The sequence below is a fragment of the Saccopteryx bilineata genome, chromosome 5 (genome assembly GCF_036850765.1).
Source record: "Saccopteryx bilineata isolate mSacBil1 chromosome 5, mSacBil1_pri_phased_curated, whole genome shotgun sequence".
NCBI lineage: Eukaryota > Metazoa > Chordata > Mammalia > Chiroptera > Emballonuridae > Saccopteryx > Saccopteryx bilineata.
The window spans coordinates 107,555,767-107,576,515 of NC_089494.1; the positions used below are offsets into that span (position 1 = coordinate 107,555,767).

Sequence of the window (20,749 nt, forward strand, 5' to 3'; positions counted from 1 at the left end):
ATCCTAAGCAGCTTCTGATGGGGGGCGGGGAGGGGAGGGGGAGAAGGTGGGGGGCGGGAATCTGCGGGCCGAGCTGCCTAGAATGAGAGCACCAGAGCCGCCGGGCCAGGCGCTCCCGGGCAGCTGTTTAACCCGAGCCTACGGGAGGGAAGTGGCACCCAGACCGGAGGGGCTCCCTGAACGTCAGTGAAAAGTCCTATTGCCTGGAGGGCGTGGAGCCACCCGAAGGCAGGCGCAGGGGGACTAGTGGAACACAAAGCGAGGGAGCGTGGTGTCCCGGCTGCCCCGAGCCTTGGGCTGGCGGTGGAGTGCGCGTGACCCGCGCTACCTCTGCGCGCTCTGGGCATGGCAAGTTTGCCAAGTCCGGGCTCTGAGGCCAGCGCCTTGCTGCCCCCAAAGTGACAGCACTTCAGGATCTGCCCCCGGGAGGCTGCGCCCACCCAGCCCCTGACCTACTGCAAAATGCTCCAGCACAGGCCAGGTAAGGAGACGCCAGCCCGCTCCCCTCCCAGGCGTGCCCCCAGCGCACGGCTGCCCGAGCCTCTCCCGGTCCCTTTGCTCCCTCTCTTCCCACTGACTCCCTGCTTCTGTTCCTCCCTCTGTGGTCTCCTCGGTCCATCTCTGCCCTCTACCGCCCTCACTCACGGTTGCCTTTCTTTTCCACCTTACCAGATCCCAACAGCAGAGGGAGAAGTTGGGGAGGTGGTGAGCTTATGGGCTCTCTTCCCTGTGTGCCTGCGCGACTGGACACCCGAGGCAGGAGGGTGGGTAGAAGCCGGGTGGGTATGTGTGCTCTCATCCACATTCCCGGCTCTGCGCGGTCCCTGCCCAGCACAACATACACACCCTCCTTTCCACCTGTGGGGCCTCCCTTTTGTGCTGGAAGTACAAATGAAAACATGCACACGTGGAGACAAAAATTAATTCCACATTGGCATCCTCAGAGACCCCCGAAGGCTGCGGGTGTGGAGGGGTAGCAGGCAGTGGGTGGATCTTAAGTGACCAGACCCACCCAAGCCCAGGACTGCTTCCTCTCCTGACCCTTGGCCTTGGCTCCTGTGTCCAGGTACCAGCAGAGCAAGGCGCCTTGGAGAGGGTGGGAGGCAGCTGTACTTGACATGGACATTGCTGTGCCACCAGAAAACCCCACCCCTCAGCCCCAAGGGCCACTGCCTGGCCTGGCCCCAGCAGGGTGCACCACTTCCACCTGCTGTGGTAGCCACCCACCCCTCTCTTGCCCCATCACAGTAGGTTCCTGACCTTGTCTATCCAACAGCTCAGGTCCTCTAACGCTGGCTACCCCTCCCTTGCTGCTGTGCCCCAGCTTCCCAGAAGCTTTGAGTGTGTGCCCTGTTGCTACTGGCAACTGCCTGTGCAGAAAGCTCAACCCCCAAAGTAGCTTAATGCTGATTGATGGGCAGAAATATGATCTTTTCTGGAGCTTAGAGGGTGCTGGTGCTGGGCCCTCCCTGCTGCTGGAGCCCTTTAGCCCTCTAGGGTGCTGGGTAGCTGGCAGCCTTCTCCTCCTCCTAGGCCCCACCTTACCCCAGCCCTTAGTAAAAAGGGGCCTTTAGGATATCCCCATCACGTGGGGTTAAATGCGGTGCCAGCGTTTCCTTCCAGAGTCACCAGCAGCCACTCCAGAGTTCCCCTTCTTATTCTCAGGCTTCTGTGGAGTGAGGAAAATGAGGCCCCTGTTCTGGACCTGAGGTCTCTTCTGTTTTCATCCCCCACCGCCTCACACAGCCAAGGGGCACTTGCAATGAGTCCCATCTTTAATGATCAGAACTATGCCAGCAAATGCTTGTGAAAACATTTTCAAAACGAATTCATTTCTTATCAATACCTCCTCCTCATCTGCTTCTCTGCTCCCACAAAGAGCCTGCCATCTCCACCCGTAGACAGGCAGGGCCTGGGAGTGCTCCTGCCCTTGGAATGCTCAGTGCTGAGAAGGCTTTGCTGCTTCTGTGTGTGCGCAGGTGATCCCCTCAAACTCGGGGCCCCTTCCTCTCTTGGGGACTTCCTGTAGGCCATCTGAACTAATACAAACTTCCTGGGCTAATAGAGATTCTTGCCCCAATCTGTACCCTCCCTCCCCAGTAGTGACTACAAAGGGCCGGATTTCATCACCAAAGTTATCTAGAGGAGAACTTTTTGTTCTATAGTATTTTTTTTCTCAGCACCCCTTATCTAAATTGTCATGCTTAGCTCTGTTTTGCCTGTTGCCATTAATTTGAAAAGCCATGTCCTATTTTAAGATCATTCATTTATTCATCCTAACAAAACTTTGAGAGGTTCTGCGGTGTTAGGTACCAAGGTAGGTTGGAAATGAGGCCCCAAATGGTTATCAGCATCTGAAAACCCACGTTATTGCTGGATTGTGATTATTTTCCTGATAGTTAATGCTATAACAGCACACTACATTTGATCAGGACTTTTCAGTTTACAAAAGGCTTTCATAGGCTTTATCTCCTTTAATCCCAGCAGCAGGAATTTTAAATAGCAGGGATTCCACCAAAAGGCCCAGTAATGCTCACCAATCCTGCTTAACCAAAAAGAAAAAGAATCTTGCAAATCATCCCAACAGCTGATGGAGCTTTAAAACACAGAATAAACAATCCAGAAGAAGCTCGTGAAGCTTAGTTACAGGAATGTAGCTTGGAGAAGATAAGTGAGATGCATATAGCATGCACAGTGCCAGGAAGACATCACGGGGAGAAGCTCCCTCCTAAGACTGTGGTCCTCAGTGAGCGGCAGGCTGCTGCAGGTGGAGCCTCTCCAGGCCTCTGGCTGGCTGCCTTATGCTAGGACCTAAAGTGGGAGGAAAGTGTGAGCACAAAGTTGCTGGGAGACTAGAAAATTAAGCAAAATGAGTAGGCAGTGAAGATTCTTTCTTTAGCTACGAGGCATTCTTAAGATATTTAAAAGTTTCTAGTATATATTTACTTTAGAATTGGAGCAATTTTCTGTTCTTAGAACACACAAAAAATGAGTTTATGTGCCTTGTCTGAGCCATATGAAGACAATCAAGATTTTGATCATTCTTACCCATTTCTTTTGAAATGGAGATATATTAGGTGAATAAAGGCAATTTCTCTTTTTTATTATTTACAGTCATTCACCACTTAATGACAGGGATGTGTTCTGAGAAATGTGTCCTTAGGTTATTTTGTCATTGTGCAAACATCATAGAGTATATTTATACAAAAGTGACGGTCTAGCCCACTACTGTAATTGTATGTGCTGTACTTAGGTACAATTAACCATGTAGTAGGTTTGCTTGCACCAGCATCACCACAGACACATTAGTAATGTGTTGAGCTACAATGTTACCACAGCTACCTACTGTGTCACTAGGTGATAGGAATTCTTCAGTTCCTTTATATTCTGATGAGACCACCATCCAATATGCTGTCTGTCATTGACAGGCACAGGGTTATATGGCACATGACCATGTAGGAGAGCATGCAGAAGGCCTTCGTTTAGATCTATTCATTTTCTCATCTCCTTCAACATGGTGGGCAGCTGCTTTTCACTTCTCAGCTGTGAATATTATTCATGACTTTCTTCCAAAAATGATTTCTGGAATGCCAGCTGATACAGTACTTGTAAAATTTGGTTGGCATTTCAGACATGATGCTAATCCTCTTATTTACTACTTAGAAAAGTTTTATTCAAAGAAGTATTGCAAGCAAGGTGATGTATCATACAGAACTTATTGTGGTGAGAGGTTGGCATTGGGTAGGGCTAGTAACAGACAAACCAAGAAGGTATCATAGGGTAAGGCCTGTTATTAGGAAAGAATAGTGATACCCAAGAAAACTTTTTAATGATGAGTACCATTAAGGTTTGTAGGAACTTTTTATATTTATATATAATTATTTTGGTGGAGAATTTACTACTCAAGCCTATTATAGCTGTCGCTCAGTATCCACAGGGGATTGGTTCCAGGACCCCAGAGGATATCAAAGTCCATGGATGCTCAAGTTCCTTATGTAAAACGGCATCATATTTGTATATAACCTGTGCACATCTTCCTGTATTCTTTGCCAACTGAAGGTTGTTGGTGCTAATTTAACCCCAATAGGAGTCCCCAGTTGGTGTGTGGTGAAGAAGGAAACTTTATTCAGTGCAAACAGCTCAGTTGTGAGACAACAAAATTGTGAGAACAGCTCAATAGTGTTACAGCTCAATTATGAAGCAGCACAGCATGGCTTTGAGGTGGCTCTGGGGAGAGGCAGCCTGGGACCAGGCCTCTCTCCCGCTGGACAGCTTGGTCTGCTCTGGTCTGCTTCCCATGTTCTGGTTCAGTGCAGTCCGCCAGGACAGGCAGTCTAGGTGGAAAGAGAAAGTGAGCCCCCTGAGCCAGACAGGAGCTGACTTATATATAAGGTAGAAGCCCCCACCCCTGGTTCTTGATTGGCAAATGAGGACTCCAAATCCTCTCAGTTCGATTGATCTAAAAGGCACTGTACTGATTGGTTAGAACAGAGCTCCTTCAAGCCCTGGCTGGTTTGCTCAGTAAATAGAGCGAAGCCTGGTGTGCAGACGTCCATGTTTGATCCCTCGTCAGGGCACACATGAGAAGTGACTATCTGCTTCTTTTCCCCTCTCTCTCCCCCTTCTCTCCCTCTTCCCCTCTCATAGCCAGTGGCTCTGTTGGTCTGAGCATTGGCCTCAGGCACTGAGGATAGCTCAGTTGATTTGAACATTGGCCCAGACGGTGGTTGCCAGGTAGATACCAGCACATGCAGGAGTCTATCTCCCCTCCTCTCACTTAAAAAAAAAAAAAGAATGGAGCTGCTTCAATTGGTTGGTGAAATAGCTATCTACTAATGGAGATATAGCTGCAAAGCTCCAATTGGATGGGGAAAGTTTCAGTCCTACTGGATGAAGTAGGACTCCAGAAACTCCTTTAGAAGACTGGCTCGGATGGCAGGGACACAGTGCAGGCCGGCAGTTAGTGCAGGTTTCTCTCTGAGTGCAGTTTGCATGAGAGGCCCCTGTGTAGAAATGGCTGCTAGGCTCTGTTTTTTTGTGTGTTTGTTTGTTTTGTTTTGTTTTCATTTGAGCCTAGTTAGCCGCCAGAAGTCCTTCTTAGTAGGTGTCTTTTTTCTTATGGTATACCACTTTAAATCATTTCTAGATTACTTACGTATCTAAGACAATGTAAATGCTATGTCAATAGTTGTATTGTTTAGGGAGTAATGACAATAAAAGTGTCTGTACATGTTCAGTATGAATACAAGCAGTGTAAACTTAACAACAAATTACTTAGCCATTATAGTACATGGTACATGTCAGCAACAGTATAACTTTTTTTCAAGTACTTTTCATCTGCCAGTGGTTGAATCTGCTGATGCGGAAACCGTGGATATGGAAGGTTGAATAAGCTCTCTCTGTTTGGCATTCCTGTGTATTATTATCATCTTTAGACATTATAACCTCTTACTTTAGAGCTAAACTTATGTCTTTAGGTTGGTTAGATGTCAGACACACACACACACACACACACACACACACACACACGTATATTTGCGAAGTTAGATTGAACCTAGTGGACCCTTTCTGACAGGGGACTTCATCATCTTTTGCTGGATCCTGAAGGTTTTCAAATGGGATTTAGGGTGAGGTGCAGTTGATTACAACCTTAGAAATACTCTTCTGATTTTTCTATTTCACATGAGAGACTAGCATGGAGAAAAGATGTGGGTACTTTGACAATGTCTGATACCACCTGGTTAAGGGTAGTTAGTCTTCCTTATGATTCTAAGCTAGAGTTGTTATTATTATTGTTGTTGTTATTATTTATTATTATTATTTAAAGAAAGAGAGATAGGAAGGGAGAGAGATGAGAAGCATTAACTCGTAGTTGCAGCACTTTAGTTGTTCATTGATTGCTTTCTCATAGATGCCCTGACCAGGGAGCTCAGGCTGAGCCAGTGACTCCTTGCTCAAATCAGCAACCTCTGGGCTCAATTCAGTGACCATGGGATAATTTCGATGATCCCACATTCAAGCCAGCAATCCCATGCTCAAACCAGATGAGCCCCTGGTTAAGCTGGTGACCCTGGGGTTTTGAACTTAGGACCTCGCATCCCAGGTTGATGCTCTATCCACTGTGCCACCACCAGTCAGGCTAGGGCTCTTTTATTTATGCATCTATTCAATGATTATTTGTTGGGGAGAGCTTTTAGAGAACAGGCTCTGTACTCCAAGCCTCCTTGCTTTCTCTGCATAATTGTACCATTTAATGCTTAGCCAATAGACCTGTCTTTTTTCAAATACCTGATAGTTTTGTCCTTTGAGGTTCCTGTAGGTGTAGTTTAGAGCAGCAGAAGAGAGAGATCAGAGGCTTCCTGTGCGCTGAAGCAGTACAGTCTTGCCGCTGAGGGCTGCCTTCCACTGATGTTGCTTCCTGGTATTTACACTTCTCCACTTTCTTTTTTCCAGTAAACTCCATTTTCACACATCCCTTTCCACTCATACTTCTCAGATAGTAGGTGTAGGTGATAATGGATTAATTAAGTAGTCCTCTTGAATTTGTTGCTCATCTCAGAGGGCATAGCTGTTATATATTACTTGACATGAACATAACCTACAAAGTACTTTAAGGGGTATCCCAGGACTTAGAGTCTCAGGTAGGAAGGGTTTAGAGCAGGGGTCTCAAACTCAACTCAGCATGTGGGCCGCAGAGCAAGATCACAGCCGTTCGGCGGGCCGCACTAGGTCTACAAAAGGCAACTGTTACGCAACACTTTTCTCACTGCAGTTGAAAAACAAAAAAAAATCAGTACAACAAGCACAATCCTACATGCAGTTTACTCAGTGTCACAAAACGACCAGAAACTGTAGTTCGCATCACAACTGCTGTTAACTAAGCTAATATCTAGCTAGGATGCTAGAGAAATGAAAAATACAAGTAGGCCCCTAGGCTTACTTAATTTTATCCAAAATATTTTGAACTTCGTGGATTAGTCTGCGGGCCACACAAAATTGTTCGGCGGGTCGCATGCCGCCCGTGGGCCGCGAGTTTGAGACCCCTGGTTTAGAGGAAGGGAGAGAAACTGCAAGGAGATGCTGAAAATAGGTAAGAGCACTTGCTGCTGCTGGTAAGAGTGTGGCCTCTAAATGGTCTGTGAACTCAGAGTGTTACTAAAACTGCATATTTCATAGCAAGTGGTTAAGAGTTCACACTTGAGAGGCTTCTAGACCTGGGCTCAAATCCTGATACTATCATTTTCTATTGATGTGATCTGGAGTACGGATATTAATCTCTCAAACGTCAGTTTTCTTAATGATAAAATAGAAAAACCTATAGTATATGTTTATAAGTTACTAAGAGTAAAGTCTACCATATGTCTTGTGCACAGTACCTAATGCACAAGAGATTAGCATTTGCTATCCGGTGTGGTCTTTAGTGTTACTTTCATATTGGCTGAGCCTAATAATAAGGCTGTCTTTTTCACATTCATTTCTGCTTTGAATTGTCTCCCAGCAACCCACAGAAAACAACTAGTATAGAAAAGTTATAGTTTAGCGATTACATCTACTTTCAGGAGCACTCAGTTCCACAAGTATGATCGGAGATGATACCCAGTCTCTCTTTTTGAGGTGCACACAGATCTATAAGATTAACCTTAGAAAATTTCAGTTCACTTTAAATGCATCAAAGGCACTGTGAGAGGCCTTGGGCTGGGCTGCAGGAGGTACAGAGATGAAAAATAATTCTTGTCCTCAGCTTTCAAGCAGCAAGAAAGGAGGGGCTGACATGGTAAGAAATATAATGATGATAAGTACCATCATAATAAAGACACTTGTCACTCACCAAGCCCTGATGTGTATCAGACACATTCTTGATTAGAGATGGCAGTCTTGATATCTATGAGACAATGTCATTTTTTTCTGTTTTAGAGATATTATATAATAAGGTGAAGTTAAGTTTTATAGTAGTGTTATTAACAAAATACTGAGGATTGCCAGATTCATTACCAGATAAGCCTACCTCAGGTGGGTTTTACTAGTGATTTAAACAAATTGTTTGGAAATGTTGAATGTGATTTATTTAATAACTACATTATTCCTAGTTGTATGTGGGTTGAACAACCTCTTGATCCCCTACACTCTGCTCGCAGCATTATAGAAATGAGAGGAAGAAGAGACTGGGCTTTGTTCACCAGCCAGCAAGGAATTTATTTTCGCCCTTTCTCAGTTCTTTGTTCATTTCTGTTGCAAATGCCTCCAGGGAAAATATCTTACTCACTTCCCTTGGAAGGCTCCTCCTTAGTCTAAGACCACATTATCGTCAATAACTTTTCTGATTTATTTGTTTCCCTGCACATGCAATTTAGGCTACCAAAACTTTCTCATTTAATTTATCCCAAGTTTTGTACACACACGTGTGCATGTGTCAAATAGCAAGTGTGGCATTGTGTAACAACACAGACTAGTTCATTCAGCCTGTGGTGTCTTAGTCAAATACAGTTCACAGCACACATTCGACCCGGTGCAGATGCGGACCAGCTCAGGTTCTCACAGACTGTGCTCTTTTTGTTTTTTCTTTTAGTCATTTCTTGGTGTGTGTGTGTGTGTGTGTGTGTGTGTGTGTGTGTGTGTGTGTGTGTTTTATATAAACACATTAATATTCTAATATTGTGATGTGGTTTTTGCTCCCTCCTCCCGAGTAACAAGTTCCAAAACCAGCTGTCACTCCCTATTTTTGTTTTTTTCTGTTGAAATTGTATAAAATAGGATATATTAAATTTCTGGAGTGGTGCTTTTACCTTAGGAACCCTAAATTTACCTGAATTACTGTAACATGAAAGGGACATCAAATAAGCTACCTAAGTATTTTGTCGCACATATGAATTTTAGCCTTTCCTAATGTTATTTCTAAAGGAAACATGTTTAACTCCAAAAGCATTAGATTGATCTTTACAGCTCACTGTCCACTGTGGTCTCAGTTTAAAGGGATTAGAGCACTGAGAAATCCCAGCTGAATACAGACTTGCTGTGCAGAGCCAGAAGACCCCTTCCCTGTACATTTCATTCACTTATTCATTCACTAATTGACTGAACACGCTGTGATTAAGTGCCTACCATGTGTCAGGCAATGCACTGGACTTAGAGTGACTGTGACCAGTGCCCATTATTCTAATACTGAAGATTTAGCAACACCAAGTCATTAGTTTGTTTTGTTTTTTGGGGAGTATTTTTCTGAGAGGCAGTCAGACAGACTCCCGCATGTGCCCAGCTGGGATCCACCCGGCATGCCCTCCAAGGGGTGATGCTCTGCCCATCTGGGGTGTTGCTCCATTGTGGCCAGAGCGATTCTAGCACCTGAGGTGGAGGCCAAGGAGCCGTCCTCAGCACCCAGGCCAATGGAGCCTTGGATACAGGAGGGGAAGAGAGAGATAGAAAGGAGAGGGAAAGGTGGAGAAGCAAGTGGTCACTTCTCCTGTGTACCCTGGCCGGGAATCAAACCCAGGACTTCCACACGTTAGGCTGACGCTCTACCACTGAGCCAACCTGCCAGGGCCGCGAGTCATTAGTTCTTAAAAGAAATAAGTAAACCAAAGAAATGTACTAATTTGATGCTGTTTATTTCTCTCCATTCCTGCTTTTGGCAGCTTTTAGGTATTATTTATTTTAGGTTGTATCATCCTCATTACTTTAATACAGTATACTATTTTAAATTGTTCTTTAGTTTCTTCAAGACTTTCAGAAGGTAGAAACTTTAGTTCCACTGTACCTCAGAGTGTATCCGGATTTTCCCTGAGAAATTTCCAGATGTTTATGTTGCTCAGTGCTCAATACCTGGTAGGTAGTCAGTAAATATTTGTTACTGAGTAGAGGGCAGGAAGAAAAGAAAGAAGGCAGGATATTCAGGAAATTACTGTATTAGGAATTAGAAAACCATCTGATTTGGGATTTAACACACACACCAAAAGGCCTGTCATTGTACTTTTCTTCCTGAAAATGATCATGTCTCCCTTCGGTCAGCGGGACAAACTGTCCTTTTGCTTGCCAGTGCACTTTAGGGTTTGGTGTACGTGGCTTGTCCGGGTTTCTCCTTCACAGTCAGCACCGGTGACTATTCTGTGGAAGTTTGGGAATCCAGTGCTTCTTTTTTTTTTTTTTTTTGTATTTTTTTTTCTGAAGCTGGAAACGGGGAGAGACAGTCAGACTCCCGCATGCGCCCAACCGGGATCCACCCGGCATGCCCACCAGGGGCGACGCTCTGCCCACCAGGGGGCGATGCTCTGCCCCTCCGGGGCATCGCTCTGTTGTGACCAGAGCCACTCTAGCGCCTAAGGCAGAGGCCAAGGAGCCATCCCCAGCGCCCGGGCCATCTTTGCTCCAATGGAGCCTTGGCTGCAGGAGGGGAAGAGAGAGACAGAGAGGAAGGAGAGGGGGAGGGGTGGAGAAGCAGATGGGCGCTTCTCCTGTGTGCCCTGGCCAGGAATCGAACCCAGGACTTCTGCACACCAGGCCAATGCTCTACCACTGAGCCAACCGGCCAGGGCCCCAGTGCTTCTTTGTGGACACCCCTCACCCACTTTGCTGAGTTATGGTCACTCTGAGAATTTTATTCTGTCTCAATGTGATCTCCCTCTTCCTCTTCCTCACTGGCATATTTGGAGAAATCCACCTTATTTTCATTAAAGGATATCATTTCTTTGACACCTTATCCCTGATTTCATGAATTCATAGTAAATCATTATAAAATGTAACTAGTTATAAAATTAGTTATAAAGTACAAATGCCTTTACATAGTTTACAATTCAGGTGGAGAACTAGGGCACAGACCTGGAAGGTACCAAAAACACTTGGTGTGGAGCTGGTGAAATGGAAAACAGAAGTCACTGTAACAGGAGGTTGGAAGAAGTGCTGGGTGAGGGCCACTGGGGTCAGCCTGCGGGGGAGGAGAACATGAGCGGACCCCAGCTGGACATAGACGTGAGGGGACAGAGGGAGAGAGATCTCAGTGGGAGACGGCTTGCTCTTGGGCTCTGAGGTGAGTGCAGAGCTGCCCTGGAAAAGGAGTGAGGACTAAAGACAGGGAGCTGCTGGGGGACCCATTAATACGGGTCAGTTCATGTGCACTAAGCAACCTAGACTTTATCCCTCGAGCCGGCAGTTCCCAAGACGTCTCTCCTCGGAAAAGTAGTTTTGCTGAGTGTTGTAGGTGTGTTAGTCAAAACAAGTTTCCAAGATTGAAGAGTAAGAAAACCTAAGAGGAAGCTTTAAAAAAGTTCTATCCTGGCCTGACCAAGCAGTGGTGCCATGGATAGAGCATCAGACTGGGATGTGGAAGACCAGAATTTGAAACCCCAAGGCTGCCAACTTGAGTGCAGGCTCATCGGCTTGAGCCCGGGGTCGCTGGTTTGAGTGTGGGATCATAGACATGACCCCATGGTCACTGGCTTGAGCCTAAGGCCGCTAGCTTGAGCAGGTGGTCACTCACTCTGCGGTAGACCCCCCCCCCAGTAAAGGCATATATGAGAAAGCAATCAATGAATAAAATAAGGAGAGTGAGGAGGAGCTGGAACAAAGAATTGATGCTTCTCATCTCTCTCTCTTCCTATCTGTCTGTCCCTATCTGTCCCCCCTTGTCTCTGTCACACACAAAAAAGTTCTCTCCTGAAAAATGTTCTCACAGAGACTTTAATATGCTAGTCTGCATATATTTCTGACCACTGAATCCATTTTTTAATAGAGCATCTTGGGAGGGTAGTTGCCTGTGGTACCTGTTTTAGGAAATTCTGTTGGAGACTGTAATGCTGGTGGCCAAGGCCAGGCAGGTTCACATTGGATTCGGGCAGACGGTAGAAAAACTGCAGAGCCGGAAAGGGTTGGGCCATTTCGTTAATACAGTCTCACAACTGCGGACAAGCACAGAAGCAGGGGAAACCGCCTCAGGCAAACAAACAGCAATATGGCCCCTCACAGTGGCGGGCAGGCAATCCACACATCCACAACCCTCAGTCTCTCATCTCTCCGGAGCGCAAGCACCCATAGCCTTATACAGGCTATGGACATGTGTCTCTGCCATGTGCTCACGCACCAATCAAGCAAAGTGCTTACAGCTGGTAACCCCGCGAGCAAGCCTAACACAGCTGCCCCACATAGACCATTGATGGTTTTGATTCAGAGGCTCTGTGGGTGAAAGGCATTAGGAATGTGAACCTGAAAATGGTTCATAGTGGGGCCTAAGGGGGGAATACAGGCTGATTAAGAGACTGGCTCCATCCAGCGGGACATGATAGAGGGGACAGCATGAGAATGGAAAGGAAAGGATAGACTTTATGAGTTCTTTTTTTTAATTTAATTTTTTAAATTTAATTAATTGTGTTTACATAGATTCTAGGGTCACCCTGAATGCATCCCCCTCCCCCCTATTCCTCTCAACATCTCCCCTTCCTGCTCCCTACAGTGCCCTCCCCCCTTCCCTTCAGGTTTATCCCTTCCTATCATCCCCTTTCCCTCTGTCCTCTTTTCCTCTGGTCCCTTTGATCTCTCCTCTGTCTCAATTCTGTTCTGCAGTTCTCATTATTCCTTGGATCTCCACAGGCAAGTGAAATAAAAGACAGGATAAACAAATGGGACTATATCAAACTAAAAAACTTTGCACAGCTAAAGACAATATGAACAGAATAAAAAGACAAACCACATAATGGGAGAACATATTCAACAATACATCTGATAAGGGATTAATAACCAAAATTTATAAAGAACTTGTAAAACTCAACATCAGGAAGACAAACAATCCAATTAAAAAATGGGCCAAAGAAATGAATAGACACTTCTCCAAAGAGGACATACAGATGACCAATAGACAAATGAAAAAATGCTCAACATCACTAATCATTAGAGAAATGCAAATTAAAACCACAATGAGATACCACCTCACAGCAGTCAGAATGGCGCTCATAGACTTTATGAGTTCTTATGGTACACAAACCCCACTTTTCTGAATGATCAGATTAAAAAGAGTTACCAAGATGGGAGAATCAAGAATGACTCTAAACTTTTAGATTCTTTTGCATTAGGAGCCTTGTATGGCAAACTCTCTACAGATTTCTCAACTTCTGTATTTTCTCCATGCTGGTCATGTGCAACAAAGTGCTCTAGATGCACTCCAAATTTGTGGCAAGGCACACACCATTCGGGGGCTTTTCTATAGTCAAAATGCTTCCTCAGTAAAGATGCACTAAAACATTGCCCACTACTTCAAGCCACACATCAGGCATAATATTATCACAGATGACTCTGTGCAGTCGTTGGAGCTCACTGCTCATCACAGGGAGCTTTATTAAAAATATATTAAAAATGACAGTGAGCACAGTGAAGTCACACAGATTTTGCTGCTAGCTCCCCTGAGTCTATTTGTCTGGAGAGATAGATGCAGAAATTTCAGTGTACGATGTTGAGTTCCAACATCTGTCTGTTTCGTCTCCACGGACTGGACTGTAGGTGTAGGTCTGTTCACAGTCTTCATGTTCTGTTTAATTCTGTCTATGTGCAGGAGGTTTTGCATCTGGCTTTCGGTTTTCTCATGAGATCACACAGAGTAGTGATTACTTTTTCCCCATGATTATTTTCTACTTTTGAGAATGTTCTTAACACCCCTTTCTAAAATAGGGAGTGACAAAAAGCAATGATATAAAATGAAAAGTTTTATTGCTTTTAATCTAGAATTGTTCATCAAAGTAATTAGTTAATTACAAAAACTTTCCAGTTTTCTTACATATTTTTAAATATAAATGCATTTAGCTGCTTAATAACTCATTATGCTTTAAATTTATTTTTTCCATTATACCTATCATATCTCTGTTCATGTATTTGGGAGCTTGCAAATGATTCAAAGTAGTAATGGTCATTAGTGTGAATATTTCTAAATCTTTTTCTCTTTTGTTTGGAATTCCATAAAGTGTCTCAATCCTTTTGCTTCTTCATATATGTTGCTTATTTTCCAGGGGAAAGATGGGACAGCTATATGTCCAGCCTAGTTGTCCAGCTATCATTATTGTTTGGTAGGTTGGAATTAAATGGCCTTCTGTTGCTACATGAATTTAGAGAGAAGGTATGGGTGATGAGGGGAACAAAAAGGGCATAGCTTAGAAGGAGATACCCATCTGGGCACAGGTGTCAGTGAATGGCATCTATGATTCTACATTTAAATGGGAACTTTTGCTTTGTTCTAGCTATCAAACATGTTTGTCTTTTATTTCACTAACTGTAGAAAGATTGTCAATGAATGTAAAATAATGTTATCTACATATGTGGCCACATTTCATTTTCTAATTCACTGGTTACAATACATGAAAGATTTCCATATTTATCTTTCTCTTTTTAAACCACATTTGAATATGCTTTTGAGAATATTGACCCTGACTTTTTACAATGGATTTTAAAGTATTTTTCAGAGTCTCATACATGTTACTGAATAAAAGTAAAAGCAAATAGGAACAACGTAGTATTAATATTCACAATAATAAAACAAGTGTAATAATATTTTAGGAAGTTTGGAACAATGACATGCTAAATCAACCATAATTGCTCTACAGTAGTCATTTTGTGGGCACAACTTTTCCTAATGGGTTTCTTAATTTCAATGCAGAGTTTAGGTGGCTTCCTACTCATAGTTTCTGTTCGTATATAATTAGGTTTAAGAAGTGTGGATAAGGTTCCTTTTTGTTCAGTGAACAAGTGAGAATGTCACAGAAGTATAACCATCATTACACATATTATATATTAGCATAAAGATGAGGGTCACGACCTAGAAAGTCACATATTGAAAAATCAGATAGATCAGGTTATATTTTTAACTTTATCCTTGGTTTATGTAAAACTTTTTTATATGAAATTAAGCGGATTTTCTTTTCTTTCTTTTTTCTTTCTTTCTTTTTTTTTTTTTTTTTGAGCAAGAGAGAGAAACAGAGGGACAGGCAGGGACAGTCAGTCAGGAAGAAAGAGAGATGAGAAGCATCAACCTATTGTTGTCGCACCTTAGTTGTTCATTGACTGCTTTCCCATATGTGCCTGGACCCAGGGGCTTCAGCTGGGCCAATGACCTCTTGTTCAAACCAGCAACTTCGGGCTCAAGTCAGCAACCTTGGGCTTCAAACCAGTGATCTTTGGGCTCAAGCCAGCGACCATAGGTTCATGTCTATGGTCCCATGCTCAAGCAGATGACCCTACACTTAAGCTGGTGAGCGTATGCTCAAGCTGGTGAGCTTGCACTCAAGCCAGCAACGTCAGGGTTTCAAAACTGGGTCCTCAGCATCCCAGGTTGATGCTTTATCCACTGTGCCACCACCTGGTCAGGCAAGCAGATTGTTTTATTAGTTTTAATTTATCTATTGTTCCTTTCAGTTTGAAATAGGAACCACAATATTTGGTTTATTCACATATATATTTTGGGTCCTTTAGAAAAGTGTTATTTTAAATCTTTAATAGAAAGCGTGCTTCTTACCACATGTCATTTCATACTCAGGACATAATTTGTTTATTAATAAAACTTCTTTTTAATTCTATAATTTTAAGAGGATGCATTTATCTTATTCTGCTATTAGATTTTAATACCAATGAAAATAATATCTCATAAATAGAGGAGAGTGCAAGTCACACCATTTGGTTTCCAAAACAAAGTAAAAGTTGCTAAAAGAATTCTAGGTAATGACTTTGGAGGACTATCTTATTGCTCTTAGCTGCCTCGCCAACCCAAGGGGCAAAGACTCTTTTTATGAGAATTTGTATATGTCATTTTATTTATAGAGCAGTTCACTTCACATATTTACTACTTGTCAGACAGTCTATAGTCATGATCTATTTTATATTTGTTCCTGCTGCCCGGCACCACTGGGAGGCCTCTCTCTGCCTGTGTAGGACTGTGAGCATTCTCTACACACATTCCTAAAGCCATTGCTCACACCATGCTGCTCCTCCCCCCAATGAAGCTCACATAAATTAATGGCCCAGAAGGCTGGGGAGTATAATAATTCACTAGAAGCCAAATGCTTCCTACTTTTCATAGCTTTGCCTTCAAAAATATTAATAAGAAACTGATGTGTTTTTTAATTTATTTATTCATTTTTAGTGAGAGAGGAAAGGGGGAGAGAGAGACAGGAACATCAATCTGTTCCTATATGTGACCTGACCAGGGATCAAACCAGTAACCTCAGTACTTTGGGATGATGCTCTAACCAGCTGAGCCACCAGGCCAGGGTAGGAACTGATGTATTAAATAGCTGTCTTTGAGTTTATTTCCTGTGTTTTTTAAAATGATGTATGTATTCCAAAGTTCTGGAAACAGAAGAGTATTTATATAAACAGTTGTTTTGTCAGGAAGCAGGAAAAGTCCAATAGCTTGGAACTTGCAGCTTCAGTGATAACTGTGACATGGAGAAACTCAGATTAATTCAACCACAATTCTTCACATTTGTATAGGATTGTTTTTGTTTCAATTTGCTAAAGTCCTTCTATTCAGTATATAATTTTGATCCTACAACAACCACAAAAATCTAAGAAAGCATTTTATTATTTTTATTTTTTATGAGAGAAACTTTATTTTTGGTAATCAAATTGATTCTTCAATTTTACACAACTAATGATTGGATCTGAAGTTGAGTTCAAGTTTCTAGGCTCCTCATTGAAAGCTATTTTCACTGTAATATATGGCTCCATTTACATTATTTAAAATAAGTGTCTATGAATTAACCACACATTTTTGTTCAACCTAATTTTCCAACTTTGTCAGAGACCAGTAATTATATGATATATTTTGTAAAAATTATAGCATAGTTATTCAGACAGTGGGTTTTCCAGTCACGGCTTAGTTCCAGATCCATCTCTTCCTGACCTTGAATAACTGCATTAACCTCACCCAACCTCATGTGTAAACCGGTGTCCTAATGTCCATCTTAATCTATTGTATGAAGATTAATATAGAGGGTGCATATGTACAGTGAGGTACCTAGTGAAGGTTCAGGTGATTGCTCTCCCTTCCTCTTCCTCACCTTTATTTTTTACTGCACAATAAATAATCCCAAACAACTGCAGGTTCTCAAATAACATCCTTTCATCGTAAGATTGATAAGATGCTATAGGAACTTAACTCATGTTTATATTAGCCCATGGTAAAATTGATTTCATTAAATATAATTTAACTTAAAAGTTGTAGATCCTATCTATAATGTTAAGCGAGGACTTACCGTACCATTGTATGCTCTCACAATTCTGTGAGTTGTGTCAAGGTAAGAAATTTCCAAACTTGTAAAATTTTTAATGTGTTTATTTGAGACAAACTGTGGATAATTGGCAGGAAGCAAAGTCTCAGCAAATTGAGAAAATGCTCTACAAAATGGTGGTTTCACCACTTACTTTATATATTAGAATCAAAGGAGAAGCCGTAAGGGGGTTACATGAAATTTACTGGTGATAGATTAGGGAGGTGGAGAAAGCAGAGTGGAGTAATCTCTGGGATTGGATAAAAAGTAAAATGTATATACTGAAATTTCTTTTACGTAGGCAGGAATAAGATAGTTAATAGCTAATTAATATGATAATAACAATGAGTAGTTTGTGGGTTTCTGCTCTGGTGGGATGCCTGCCCTGAGGGGGGCAGGAAAAGAAGACCCTTACATTTCAAAGGCATGTTACAGGTATGTTATTGTAGATGCAAAAGGTAACAGACAGGCTTGATTAAGGTCAGCATTGGCCCATGTTTAGAGCTAAATGTGGATTATGTTTTGAAGTGTGCTCACTGTTGTCAGCATCCTCTGTGTCCTTGCACGTGGAGAAGGCTGACGGTTGCTTGCCAGGTTTCCCATCAGGAATTCCGTGATGGTTGCTTACTCAGAGAGAGGCAGCTTTGGAAATGTGGGCATCTTTACCCTGAAACGCAGAACTAGTTATTCTGTGAAAGGGCTTGTAATGCGAATGGACCCTTCTGTCCAGAGTGCAGCCGGCAAAGTCTTCACCTCATTGTGTGACGCAAAAGTCAGAGTCTGCATGCCCACCCAGTGCTTGCCATGGGAGGGGGATGGTAGTTTGCTTTTGTAAAAAGCTACTTCAGAAGATTATTCTGGACATTGGGATGAATTCCCTGAGCAGCACATCAGTCCCAACTTTAAACTGGTAGACATCATGCACTAGGACTCTAGACATCTTTCTGGCTGGCATCTTTTGGTCCTGGCCAGTTGCTCAGTGGTAGAGAGTCAGTCTGGTGTGTGAATGTCCTGGACTCGATTCCTGGTTAGGGCACACAGGAGAAGTAACTATCTGCTTTTTCACTCTCCCTCTCTCCCTTCTCTCTCTTTCTCTCTTTCTCTCCTTTCTTCCACAGCCATGGTTCACTTGATTAGAGCATGTTGGCCCCAGGTGCTGAGGATGGCTCTGTGGAGCCTCCTTCTCGGGCACTAAAAATAGCTTGGTTGTGAGCATGGCCTAAGATGGGCAGAACATCGGCCCAAGACAGGTATTGCTGAGTGGATCCTGATGGGGAAACATGTTGGAGTCTGTCTCTCTATCTCTCCTCTTCTCACTTGGAAAAGAAGAAAAAAATATATATAAAGAGAGGCATTCTCTGTCAACATTTGGTGTTACTTCCAGGTGTCCTGACTCTGATCTTAAAAATCTCTGGTCTGTAAAGCGGAAGGCTGAGTTCCAGACCACAAGGATGTAGGAAAATATTAGTGCATTTTCCTTTGCTTAGATCAGTGTCAGAGCAGAAGAAATGCATCCTTGGAGTTTAAAAGTGAAACCAGTTCATGGCAGTGAGCTATACTCACTGATCTCTGGTGGTCTGATTAGTGATGTCTGGCAGCATGGAGAGGGGTCCAGCATCAAGCAGTGATGGGATATCTGTGACTTGTGCTGTTGTTGGGCAGTTGTGTTTCTGTGTGTCTGCTTGGCTTTGACTAGAACAGAGCCCCATGGTGTGAATGGAAGCTCAAAGAATCCTTTTTCTTCAACAACTTCTAGGCATGGTTAGTTACATCAACACCCAGATGAGCAAAGTGCTTATTTCTTCTTAAAGACCTCTGGAAAAAGTGACTTTACAGCTTTGCTGCAGGGATTCTGCACTCATTGCTAATGAACATCTCTCCTGTCTGAAAACCACGCTTGTGCTCTGTTGTTTGTTTATTCAGATGTGGGGATCAGACTGTCATCGTCCTCTGAATAATGACACTTCAGGTTCTGGAAGGACATTGTTTACTCACTGTGGCTCTCTGCCTTCCCCATTCCACAGTTCCAATTTTGAACTCAAGGTCTGTGAAATAATTTTTCCTAAAGAAATTAAAATAATATTTTAGTGGGTTATGGCCAAGGCCAAACATGAAAAGACTTCCTTGTAGTTTCAGGGTCTAAGACCTCCATTTCAGTGAACTGCTCAAATCAACAAAATGGGGCTGATTATTCATGGGGCAGAAATGTGTATTTGTATCATAACTGGTCCTCATTGCTATTAAAAGGAATAAACTTTTAAAAATAAATATTAAGGGTTCATATTTATTTATATACACTGATTTCATTTGCATTTTCTAAACTTTACATCTAAACTCTAATCGGGTAGCAAACATCTGCTTTAGGGTAAAGTGAGATGTAGTGCTTGTGTTGTCAACAATGAATGCTTTTGTTGTGTGCTTTTGTGTGTGTGTGTATCTGTTGTGTGCTGTTTACTGTGTTTAGTAATGTTGTCTCCTTTAAAACCTTGTGTGTGGAAAAGTCACCAGAAAGGGCCAGCACATTTATGCAAGGCCCAAGCTGTCCTAGGGAGGGAGCTCAATGGCAGGTAGAGGGTCTTGGTCAGAAGACACACATGGTTCGTTTCCTGGCCCCCTGCCATGGCTGTGGCGTGCAGTAGGTCTTTGCTTTGAAGGCTAGTAAAAATAAATCTGGGAGACTTTGTTTCCAATGTGTGTTCTTTTGCACTGAGGAATTAGCCGGCAGTGGGATGCCCAGGAGGGCAGAGGCTGCCTGAGAAGCAGATGGCCTCGTCCTCTGCTTCCCCTCGAGGTCTGGGGAGGCACGCCTGGCACAGTCTCTGAGCACCCCTAAAATGTGGCATGTGCCCAGTTTGTCTCTGCTCTGAGACTGTGAACTCAGCCAATGACAACAGCATGTCCATCCCTGTGTCGGATGCCAAGGGGAACACAGAGGGCTCAACCATCCAGGGTCTGCCCTAGGAGCGAAACGTGAAGTGGGTCATCACGCTCTGCCTGTCCCCACTTGCTCGGGGCCCAGGCTGCGCACCAGTTGGCCCACCTGGGTCAAGGTTCTGTGGGGCTTGGCCTCCCAGGGGCCGTCTGGCTGCATGTGTCCTCTGTTCTCCATGGCTGTCTCCCTCCATTGTTCCACCTCACGGACGTGCTGCCCAGTGCTCGGCTCCCTGAGAGAGGCCAGGTGTCCACCTGCGGGTCATCACGTAGCTGTGGACTAGCATGCTCTGCCCGGGGAACATTGGCAAGTTTTATCTGAACCTCAGAGGCTGGAACCCAGGGTTTTCACTGGTGCTCTGGAGCCCAACCCTGATATCTCAGGGACCTTATGTTTTCAGATATCCCGTCATTTCTCTGTTTGAAACCTCTCCCCTGAGGCTGTAGTGAAACAAAATAAAACCAATTCTTTGTTGTGGCCTGACTGGGCCTCCCTGCCCTCTGACTCGTCCACTCACCCGCTCTCTCTGCTGGCAGAGCACACTGCCGGCCGCTCTGTCCTTCCTCCAGGCGAAACCCATCTCCTC

The 20,749-nt window shown here is 43.7% G+C and overlaps 1 protein-coding gene across 7 annotated transcripts in view; it reads left to right on the plus strand.

The window, feature by feature from the left end:
- NCKAP5 (NCK associated protein 5) overlaps nucleotides 1-20,749 on the plus strand; it is a 1,181,736-nt gene that overhangs the window by 529,637 nt on the left and 631,350 nt on the right. The window contains exon 1 of one of the 7 annotated variants that reach the window (XM_066233491.1): nucleotides 116-481. The exons of the other annotated variants lie outside the window; for them this stretch is intronic. The gene's annotated coding sequence lies outside the window, so the exon portion shown is untranslated. Of the gene's footprint in view, nucleotides 1-115; nucleotides 482-20,749 lie in introns of those variants that run through there. 7 annotated transcript variants of the gene reach the window in all.